The sequence below is a fragment of the Schistocerca nitens genome, chromosome 10 (genome assembly GCF_023898315.1).
Source record: "Schistocerca nitens isolate TAMUIC-IGC-003100 chromosome 10, iqSchNite1.1, whole genome shotgun sequence".
Taxonomy (NCBI): Eukaryota; Metazoa; Arthropoda; class Insecta; order Orthoptera; family Acrididae; genus Schistocerca; species Schistocerca nitens.
In genome coordinates, this window is record NC_064623.1 from 209,236,600 (window position 1) to 209,248,003 (window position 11,404).

The 11,404-nt window shown below is 43.3% G+C and overlaps 1 pseudogene; it reads right to left on the reverse strand.

Moving 5' to 3' along the window:
- Positions 1-4,285: 4,285 nt before the first annotated feature.
- LOC126211041 (5S ribosomal RNA) lies at positions 4,286-4,403 on the reverse strand (annotated as a pseudogene).
- Positions 4,404-11,404: the final 7,001 nt, after the last annotated feature.

The window sequence follows — 11,404 nt, forward strand, 5'->3', positions numbered from 1 at the left end:
ATTTTCATCTATTTCTGAAAAATTTGGACTCCTTGTTGTGCTATCTGTCAGACAGGGGGAAGCAAATTATTATTTGTGGGGACTTCAATGTAGATTCTCTGAAAGAGGGTAATAGGAAAAATGACCTTGAAGTATTACTCGGTTCTTTCAATTTGACACCCGTTATTGATTTTCCTACTCGGGTGGTAAAGGATAGCAGCTCACTGATAGATAACTTCTTTATAGACCAAGATAAGTTTAACCAGATAAATGCTCAGCCTGTTGAGAATGGTCTTTCTGATCATGGTGCACAGCTAGTTACAATATATGACATAGCTCCATTCAGCAATACTAAACAGTCCTCTAAAGTGGTACGTTCAGTCAACGATTTAACAATTGCAAATTTCAGGGAAAGCCTACAGCAGTTAGACTGGGATGAGGTGTACCGTGAACCTGATGCCAATTTAAAATATAATTTATTTCATGACATTTTTGTAAATGCATTTGAAAACTGCTTCCCCAAGAAAATAGTTAAATATACTCGTAAGAAACCTTGTAAGAAACCATGGCTTACTAAGGGTATAAAAATATCTTGTAACCGCAAAAGGGAAATGTATCTGACAGCAAGAAAGAGCAGTGACCCAGAAACTATCAAAAATTATAAAAACTACTGTGTTATATTAAGAAAAGTTATTAAAAAATCCAGGAGTATGTGTATCATGTCTGAAATCAGCAACTCTGATAATAAAATTAAAACAATTTGGAATATTATTAAAAGAGAAACAGGTCAACCAAGAGCAGAGGAAGACAGTGTTACCATCAAATTGAATGAAAACTTTACGAACAAAAAGTCAGAAGTTGAAAATATTTTTAATAATCATTTTCTAAATGTTGTGGATATAGTAGGATCCAGGTGTTCATTAGAAGATGCTAGGCTGTTAATGGAAGAGGCCATACCTATGCAATTTGATACAATTGAAATCTCACCCACTTCTCCCTTTGAAATTAGGAAAATAATAAACTTGCTTAAAAGCAAAAACTCACATGGAATTGATGGCATTTCCAGCAAAATACTAAAAGCTTGTTCTCAACAGATAAGTAAGATTCTCAGCCACCTGTGTAATAGCTCTCTGGAACAGGGCATTTTCCCTGATAGACTGAAATATGCTATTGTTATACCTTTGCATAAAAAGGGGGATAGATCTGATGTCAACAATTACCGTCCAATCTCCCTTCTAACAGCTTTATCCAAAATTTTTGAGAAAGTAATGTATTCAAGAGTAGCTTCACATATCTGTAAAAATGAAGTACTAACAAAATGTCAGTTTGGTTTTCAGAAAGGTTTTTCAACAGAAAATGCCATATATGCTTTCACCAGTAAAATTTTGAATGATCTGAATAACCGAACACCACCCATTGGGATTTTTTGTGATCTCTCAAAGGCTTTTGATTGTGTAAATCATGAAATTCTGCTAGACAAGCTCAAGTATTGTGGCATGAGTGGGACAGTGCACAAATGGTTTAATTCGTACCTAACTGGAAGAGTGCAGAAAGTTGAAATAAGTAGTTCTCGTAACATGCAAAGATCAGCACATTCCTCAAACTGGGGAACTATCAAGAATGGGGTTCCACAAGGGTCAGTCTTGGGTCCTTTGTTGTTCTTATTATATATTAATGACTTGCCATTCTATATTCATGAAGAGGCAAAGTTAGTTCTCTTTGCTGATGATACAAGTATAGTAATCACACCTGACAAACAAGAATTAACTGATGAAATTGTCAATACTGTCTTTCAGAAAATTACTAAGTGGTTCCTTGTAAACGGACTCTCACTGAATTTTGATAAGACACAGTACATACAGTTCCGTACAGTGAATGGTATGACGCCATTAATAAATATAGACCTTAATCAGAAGCATATAGCTAAGGTAGAATATTCCAAATTTTTAGGTGTGTCCATTGATGAGAGATTAAATTGGAAGAAACACATTGATGATCTGCTGAAACGTTTGAGTTCAGCTACTTATGCAATAAGGGTCATTGCAAATTTTGGTGATAAACATCTTAGTAAATTAGCTTACTACGCCTATTTTCACTCATTGCTTTCATATGGCATCATATTTTGGGGTAATTCATCACTGAGGAATAAAGTATTTATTGCACAAAAGCGTGTAATCAGAATAATAGCTGGAGTCCACCCAAGATCATCCTGCAGACATTTATTTAAGGATCTAGGGATATTCACAGTAGCTTCTCAGTATATATACTCTCTTATGAAATTTGTTATTAACAACCAAACCCAATTCAAAAGTAATAGCAGTGTGCATAACTACAATACTAGGAGAAAGGATGATCTTCACTATTCAAGATTAAATCTAACTTTGGCACAGAAAGGGGTGAATTATACTGGCACTAAAGTCTTTGGTCACTTACCAAATAGTATCAAAAGTCTGACAGATAACCAACAAGTATTTAAGAAGAAATTAAAAGAATTTCTGAATGACAACTCCTTCTACTCCATAGAGGAATTTTTAGATATAAATTAAGAAAAAAAAGAAAAAAATATTAAAAAAATAAAAATAAAAAATAAAGAAAAACAAAAAACACAAAAAAATAAAGTTGTTATATTAACTTAAGTATGTTGTTAAATTAACCTAATTATGTCATGTATTGGAAAATTCGACTCGTTCCACATCATTACGAAATATCGTATTCATGATCCATGGAACTAGTATTAATCTAATCTAATCTAATCTAATCTAGTGCAGCAGGTGATTCGACAGCGGCCTCCGGTTTCCGTTCGCCGTGGTGCAGCTGCGGTCCAAATGACGCCAACGTCCACGTATCGTCTCATGCGCCAGAGTTTACACCTCTATCCATACAAAATTCAAACGCGGCAACCCCTCAGCGCCGCTACCAGTGCTGCACGAGAGACATTCGCTAACGATATAGTGCACAGAATTGATGACGGCGATATGCATGTGGGCAGCATTTGGTTTACTGGCGAAGCTTATTTTTACCTGGACGGCTTCGTCAATAAACAGAACTGGCGCATATGGGGAACCGAAAAGCCCCATGTTGCAGTCCCATCGTCCCTGCATCCTCAAAAAGTACTGGTCTGGGCCGCCATTTCTTCCAAAGGAATCATTGGCCCATTTTTCAGATCCGAAACGATTACTGCATCACGCTATCTGGACATTCTTCGTGAATTTGTGGCGGTACAAACTGCCTTAGACGACACTGCGAACACCTCGTGGTTTATGCGAGATGGTGCCCGGCCACATCGCACGGCCGACGTCTTTAATTTCCTGAATGAATATTTCGATGATCGTGTGATTGCTTTGGGCTATCCGAAACATACAGGAGGCGGCGTGGATTGGCCTCCCTATTCGCCAGACATGAACCCCTGTGACTTCTTTCTGTGGGGACACTTGAAAGACCAGGTGTACCGCCAGAATCCAGAAACAATTGAACAGCTGAAGCAGTACATCTCATCTGCATGTGAAGCCATTCCGCCAGACACGTTGTCAAAGGTTTCGGGTAATTTCATTCAGAGACTACGCCATATTATTGCTACGCATGGTGCATATGTGGAAAATATCGCGCTATAGAGTTTCCCAGACCGCAGCGCCATCTGTTGTTGAAAATTGTAACTACTGTAATTTCGAAAGTTTGTCTGCCTGAAAATGTACTGTTGTCCCAAGCATATTGCAACAAACGGTGTATTTCTATCGCTGCTCGTTTAGTTTTTATTGCCGTTTCAAATATACCGGTCATTTCTGAAACACCCTGTATATCCTGTGTTTGAGCAGGACACAGACACCTGTGTGGGCCCTCCACCCAGGGCTTCAGTTCCACCAGCCGTTTCATTTCCACTGGCATTCCAACCTCTACTAGTATAGGCAATCATTCATTACGCCGTTTTTGTAGTAAAGACACTCCATCACTTTTCATGCAATAAGCGTTAGCAAATTATTTAGAAGACTTACGTGACAATGTCAGTCTCCTTCATATATACGATGTAGAACCTATCACACGATACCTAATGTGGTTCTAGATCACGGCAAAATATGTGGATGAGTTCTTGTAAGGTGCGAAATTATAGCACTCTGTCTTCAGGCCACAAGTGGCCCATCGGGACCATCCGACCGGCATGTCATCCTCAGTGGAGGATGCGGATAGGAGGGGCGTGTGGTCAGCACACCGCTCTCCCGGTCGTTATGATGGTTTTCTTTGACCAGAGCCGCTACCATTCGGTCGAGTAGCTCCTCATTTGGCATCACGAGGCTGAGTGCACCCCGAAAAATGGCAACAGCGCATGGCGGCCCGGATGCTCACCCATCCAAGTGCCGGCCGCGCCCAACAGCGCTTAACTTCGGTGATCTCACGGGAACCGATGTATCCACTGCGGCAAGGCCGTTGCCCGAAATTATTGCCACCTTATAAATGTTCTCCTGTTACAGTGTTCTCATATTGCAAGACACAAAAACTCTTTTCTTGATTTGTCGCCATTTTGTCAATACACTGTATTCGGAACTCCAGTTGGTTGAGCACAACACAAAGTTATCGGTTTACGGTTCTGTTCGTCCATCAATCATATTTGTACGTGTAATACTTTTTAAAATAAAGAACTTTAAATTGGAATGAATCATTTATGGAATATTCAGTCATGTTAATGTGATCATCCGTGAGAAGCCTCAATAGCCACGAGACGTGTAGGAAGAGAGCCGGTGAGGTCCTGGAACCTACTGAAAGGGATGCGGAGTTATGCCGACTCCAGTGTCCTCGCCAGCCGCGCTAGGTTTCCCTGCTGAGGATCGATGGCGGGAACAGACCGATCGAGGTGGTCCCAAAGAATCTCGATTCGGTTTAAACGCGGGGACTGTGGTGGCCAGGGTAGTGAGGTAAACGTGGCCTTGTCCTGCTGGTAGATGCCATCCTGCCAAGGAAAATCAATCCTCATGTGGAGGTGGACTCGGGCCCCAGCGATAGATGCATACTAGTTGAAATGCCCTGCTTAACCCGCAGGACAGGACAGATAGAATAAACTGTGGAAAGGGGCTAAAATAGAGGGCTGTTAGTTACAGACGAACGTACAACTCTATTATTTGATCAAACATTACAACAGCCCAAAAAAATTTTTTAAACACGCAGCAGTTAGAGTTGACGGTAAATTGAGTTCATGGTTCAGAGTAGTTTCAGGGATAAGACAAGGCTGCAACCTGTCTCCACTGTTGTTCATATTATTTATGGATCATATGTTCAAAACAATAGACTGGCTGGGTGAGATTAAGATATGTGAACACAAAATAAGCAGTCTCGCATATGCGGATAACTTAGTTGTGATGGCAGATTCGATTGAAAGTTTGCAAAGTAATATTTCAGAGCTAGATGAGAAATGTAAGGACTGTGGTATGAAGATTAGCATCTCCAAAACGAAAGTAATGTCAGTGGGAAAGAGATATAAATGGATTGAGTGCCAAATAGGAGGAGCAAAGTTAGAACAGGTGGACGGTTTCAAGTACTTAGGATGCGTATTCTCACAGGATGGCAACATAGTGAAAGAACTGGAAGCGAGGTGTAGCAAAACTAATGCAGTGAGCGCTCAGCTACGATGTACTCTCTTCTGCAAGACGGAAGCCAGTACTAAGACTATCTGTGCTCGTTCAATTCTTCGACCAACTTTGTTGTATGGGAGCGAAAGCTGGGTGGATTCAGGTTACCTTATCAATAAGGGTGAGATTACGGATACGAAAGTAGCTAGGATGTTTGCACGTACTAGTAGATGGGAACACTGGCAGGAGGGTGTCCACAATGAGGCTGTTTACTTTCAGATGTTTCACGCCGTACAAGCCAATTGCCATCTGTCTGGTGGAGCATAAAATGCGATTAATCTGAAAATGCCATTTGTCGGCACTCAGTGGATGTCCAAATTACAGCCTTTGTCGCCGAGGGTGCACGTACAAGGTGTCTGCTGTGGAGGCCCCAACGCAGTGTTTGCTCTCTGAGGAGATGCTGTTTGCAGCCCCTTGGTTCATCTGCGCGGGTAGTTGCTCAACAGTTGCATCCTTACTCGCCCGCACACCTCTCCGCGGCTGTCGTTCGTCCCTGTCATCAGTGGCCCGTGGTGAACCCACAGTTGCCTTGGCGCCCGTTTTGGTTACCGCCGTTTCGCCATGCACGGTATAGCTGCTGGTAAACCTTTCGGGATGTGAGGTCGTGGTCCAAGAAACTCTTCCGTTCCTGGCGTTTCGTCCAGGAGTGCGCTGGACATCTCCAGAGGCGCTCCTCCTCTGAAGATGTCCAGCGCAAATGGTTCAAATGACTCTGAGCACTATGGGACTCAACATCTGTGGACATAAGTCCCCTAGAACTTAGAACTACTTAAACCTAACTAACCTAAGGACATCACACACATCCATGACCGAGGCAGGATTCGAACCTGCGACCGTAGCGGTCGCGCGGTTCCGGACTGAGCGCCTAGAACCGCTAGACCACCGCGGCCGGCGATGTCCAGCGCAGTCCTGGACGAAACGCCAGGAACGGAAGTGTTTCTTGGACCACGATCTCAAATCCCGAAAGGTTTACCAGCAGCTATGTCATCCGGTCGTGAAAGCCTTCCTATCATACACGGTATTCTTTAACTACGGCGGCACGCGAACTGTTTACAGACTTAGCCTTTTAGGAAGTACTTGCATCTTTGGTCCGAATGCACTGATCGTGGTGGCCTTTTGGACGTTAGATAAATCGCTCCGTTTGCGAATTACTACAGCGACTGCAGTGTTTTGTACGTCCCCTGGACACTGCTAGTGCTGCCATCTGCCCTCTGTAAGTGGTTATTGCATGTTGACGTCTAACATAGGCGATGATCACATTAATGCGACTGGACCGTGTATTAGTCCTGTACTGATGAATAAGTAGTGAAACAGTGGCAAAAATATTGCTTTTTTTCGTAGTAACACATAAATTTAAAATATAATTTTTTGGAATGATTTTGTGATACCCTCAGCTGCCATTCTGTTTCGGGCCAAAACGCAAAGCATTGTGCACTGGATCCATTAGTATCAGCTATTAACATATCAGCTATTTAATATAGTATCCGCTATTTAACATAGGAACAGCTCATATCCAAAGATATACTAGGATGATCTTAACTTACTTTATGGACGATTCTGTAATGGTATATTATGCCATGTACGCCCTTGCTCCTATGATTGTACACTTAAAAGAAACTAACCACAAAATACCTAATACTGATGAAGCACAACAAACATTACATAAGTTACAGAAACGTAAAATCATGGATGTGATGCAAGAAATTGAAATTTACATCTGTCTAAAAGACCAGTGGCATTTTATTTTAAATGAATAGAAAGACCTGCAAAATCGAAAATTGTTAGACAGCTTTTTACCAGTTCAACAACGAATCATTATAGAACCACAGAATGTATGATTATTGTTATATATATTAATGAGTATAACAATAATTATACATTCTGTGGTTCTATAATGATTCGTTGTTGAAATGGTAAAAAGCTGTCTAGTAATTTTCGATTAGCGTGTCACTTTTGAATAGTTGCTACAAAGATATTATATACATATGTCTACCTTCGCCAGATTATAAATATGAAAGGAGACATAAGGCCAGAAATCTGTCGACGCATCAAGCTTGGCTGGCAAGCATTTGGGAAGAATTCAACAGTATTCAGATCAAAAATGCCAATAAATCTGAAGAAAGCAGTATTTGATCAATGCATTCTTCCTGTGATGACGTATGGCTGCGAGACATGGACACTGAACTCATTTACAAAAGCGAAACTTAGGACAGCACATAGAGCCACGGACAGATCAATGCTTGGCTATACAAGAAAGGATAGGAAAAGGGCAGATGACATCCGGTCTGTGACGAAGGTTAACGACATCTTAGTAGGTTCCTTGAAACGGCAGTGGGCTGGCCACGTCGCAAGAAGAAAAGACAACAGATGGACGAAGCTAGTACTGGAGTGGAGTCCGAGAGAGCACCGGAGGCCTAGACGAAGACCACCAGACAGATGGGACAAAGACATCAAGAAGATCGCTGGTAACACCTGGCAGAGAACCTCCCAAGACCGTCCCACTTGGAGAAGACTGCTGAAAGCCTACCTGAATCCACGACTCGAAGAGGCCACATCATTTAATGATTGAATTGGCTGATGATGATGATGATGATGATGATGATGATGATGATATATAAGATCTTTGTAACAACTATTCAAAAGTGACATGCTCCCACAGTAATAGAACAAATATTTAAAGTTATTTTAATGAAACTGCGTACAGAGAAAAAAAGACGTATGTAGATTAATTGACAAATTTCCGCAAAGTAATTATAATCTTCCTAGTGTAAGTGCGTTGAAAACGTCGACATTGTATATAAGAGCTATGGAATAACTGTTAAAAAGTACCCTGTTCCTAATATAGTGAAAAACTACTTCTAATTTATTTTGTGGTAATTACATGCAAGGAAGTAATTGGCCTAAAGCACCATTAAAGAATCGTCCATGATGTCAGTTATGATCATCCTAGTATATACTGGGATATGACTTGTTTCTATGTTAAATTCATAACTAACACTAATGCATCCAATGTACATTACTTCCGTTTCAGGTACTTGTAAATGGCAAAGTCCGATACTGTACAATCGAACAGCAAATAAAGGTAATGGCAGGCAAAGCCATCACGGAACAATTCAAAGCAATCATTGCAGCTTCGGACCCTATAGCAATGAATATAATAAAATGTAAAGTTAAAGTATGCTTGCAGAAGAGAGTTCGTGCTTCTGCTGTCCAAGGACTGCAGGTCCGAATGCACTGGTTGGTCCCGGCTGGCGCTGATGAGTGCAAAAGGGAGATAGCGGAGGGATGGTAGGAGGGGGAGAGGGGGTGGGTAGGCGCCGATTAAACCCGCCGGCGAACAATCCTTCATTTCCTACTGCGGCGGCGGGGGAAGGGGGAGGGGCTGCATGAGAGGGGTGGGAATGGCACTGGTGGGGGAGGGGGGGCGGGAGGGACTACACTGCCCGATGACGTTCATCTCCAGAGTCCAATGCAAACAATGCGGATTAAGAACTTTGTCCAACGCCTCTGCTGGAACATCCGGCTCTTGAGGCGCTGCACTGGCTTTTTATAGGATATAAAATACCGGAAATGAAAGGTTATCTACAACTTATACTGAAATCCTCGTGCGATTGCAGGAGGCGGGAATGGAGAAGGAAGTGAGACAGGGCTGTAGCTTCTCTCTTAATACACTACTGGCCATTAAAATTGCTACACCAAGAAGAAATGCAGATGATAAACGGGTATTCATTGGATAAATATATTATACTAGAACTGACATGTGACTACATTTTCACTCAATTTGGGTGCATGGATGTTGAGAAATCAGTACCCAGAACAACCACCTCTAGCCGCAATAACGGCCTTGATACGCCTGTGCATTGAGTCAAACAGAGCTTGGATGGCGTGTACAGGTACAGCTGCCCATGCAGCTTAAACACGGTACCACAGTTCATCACGAGTAGTGACTGGCGTATTGTGACGAGCCAGTTGCTCGGCCACCATTGACCAGACGTTTTCAGTTGTTGAGAGATATGGAGAATGTGCTGGCCAGGGCAGCAGTCGAACATTTTCTGTATCCAGAAGGGACCGTACAGGACCTGCAACCTGTGGTCGTGCATTATCCTGCTGAAATGTAGGGTTTCGCAGGGATCGAATGAAGGGTAGAGCCACGGGTCGTAACACATCTGAAATGTAACGTCCACTGTTCAAAGTGTCGTCAATGCGAACAAGAGGTGACCGAGACGTGTAACCAATGGCACCCCATACCATCACACCTGATGATACGCCATTATAGTGATAACGAATACACGCTTCCAATGTGCGTTCACTGCGATGGCGCCAAACACGGATGCGACCATCATGATGCTGTAAACAGAACCTGGATTCATCCAAAAAATGACGTTTTGCCATTCGTGCACCCAGGTTCGTCGTTGAGTACACCATCGCAGGCGCTCCTGTCTGTGATGCAGCGTCAAGGGTAACCGCAGCCACGGTCTCCGAGCTGCAAACGTCGTCGAACTGTTCGTGCAGATGGTTGTTGTCTTGCAAACGTCCCCATCGGTTGACTCAGGGATCGAGATGTTTCTGCACGATCCGTTACAGCCATGCGGATAAGATGCCTGTGATCTCGACTGCTAGTGATACGAGGCCGTTGGGATCCAGCACGGCGTTCCGTATTACCCTCCTGAACCCACCGATTCCATATTCTGCTAACAGCCATTGGATCTCGACCAACGCGAGCAGCAATGTCCGATACTATAATCCGCAATCGCGATAGGCTACAATCCGACCTTTATCAAAATCGGAAACGTGATGGTACGCATTTCTCCTCCTTACACGAGGCATCACAACAACATTTCACCAGGCAACGCCGGTCAACTGCTGTATGAGAAATCGATTGGAAACTTTCCTCATGTCAGCACGGCAGTTGATCGGCTTTGCCTGGTGAAACGTTGGTATGATGCGTCGTGTAAGGAGGAGAAATGCTTACCATCACGTTTCCGACTTTGATAAAGGTCGGATTTTACCCTGTCGCAATTGCGGTTTATCGTATCGCGACACTGCTGCTCGCGTTGGTGTAGATCCAATGACTGTTCGGAAAATATGGTATCGGTGGGGTCAGGAGGATAATACGGAACGCCGTGCTGGATCCCAGCGGCCTCGTATCACTAGCAGTCGAGATGACAGACATCTTATCTGCATGGCTGTAACGGATCGTGCAGCCACGTCTCGATCCCTGAGTCAACAGATGGGGACGTTTGCAAGACAACAACCATCTGCACGAACAGTTCGACGACGTTTGCAGCAGCATGGACTATCAGTCGGAGACCGTGGCTGCGGTTACCCTTGACGCTGCATCACAGACAGGAGCGCCTGCGATGGTGTACTCAACGACGAACCTCGGTGCACGAATGGCAAAACGTCATTTTTTTGGATGAATCCAGGTTCTGTTTACAGCATCATGATGGTCGCATCCATGTTTGGCGACATCGTGGTGAACGCACATTGGAAGTGTGTATTCGTCATCGCCATACGCCATATCATCCAGCGAGATGGTATGGGGTGCCATTGGTTACACGTCTCGGTCACCTCTTGTTCCCATTGATGGCACTTTGAACAGTGGTCGTTACATTTCAGGTGTGACACCCTACATTTCAGCAGGATAATGCACGACCGCATGTTGCAGGTCCTGTACGGGCCTTTAGGGATACAGAAATTGTTCGACTGCTGCCCTGGCCAGCACATTCTCCATATCTCTCAACAACTGAAAACGTCTGGTCAATGGTGGCCGAGCAACTGGCTCGTCACAATACGCCAGTCACTACTCG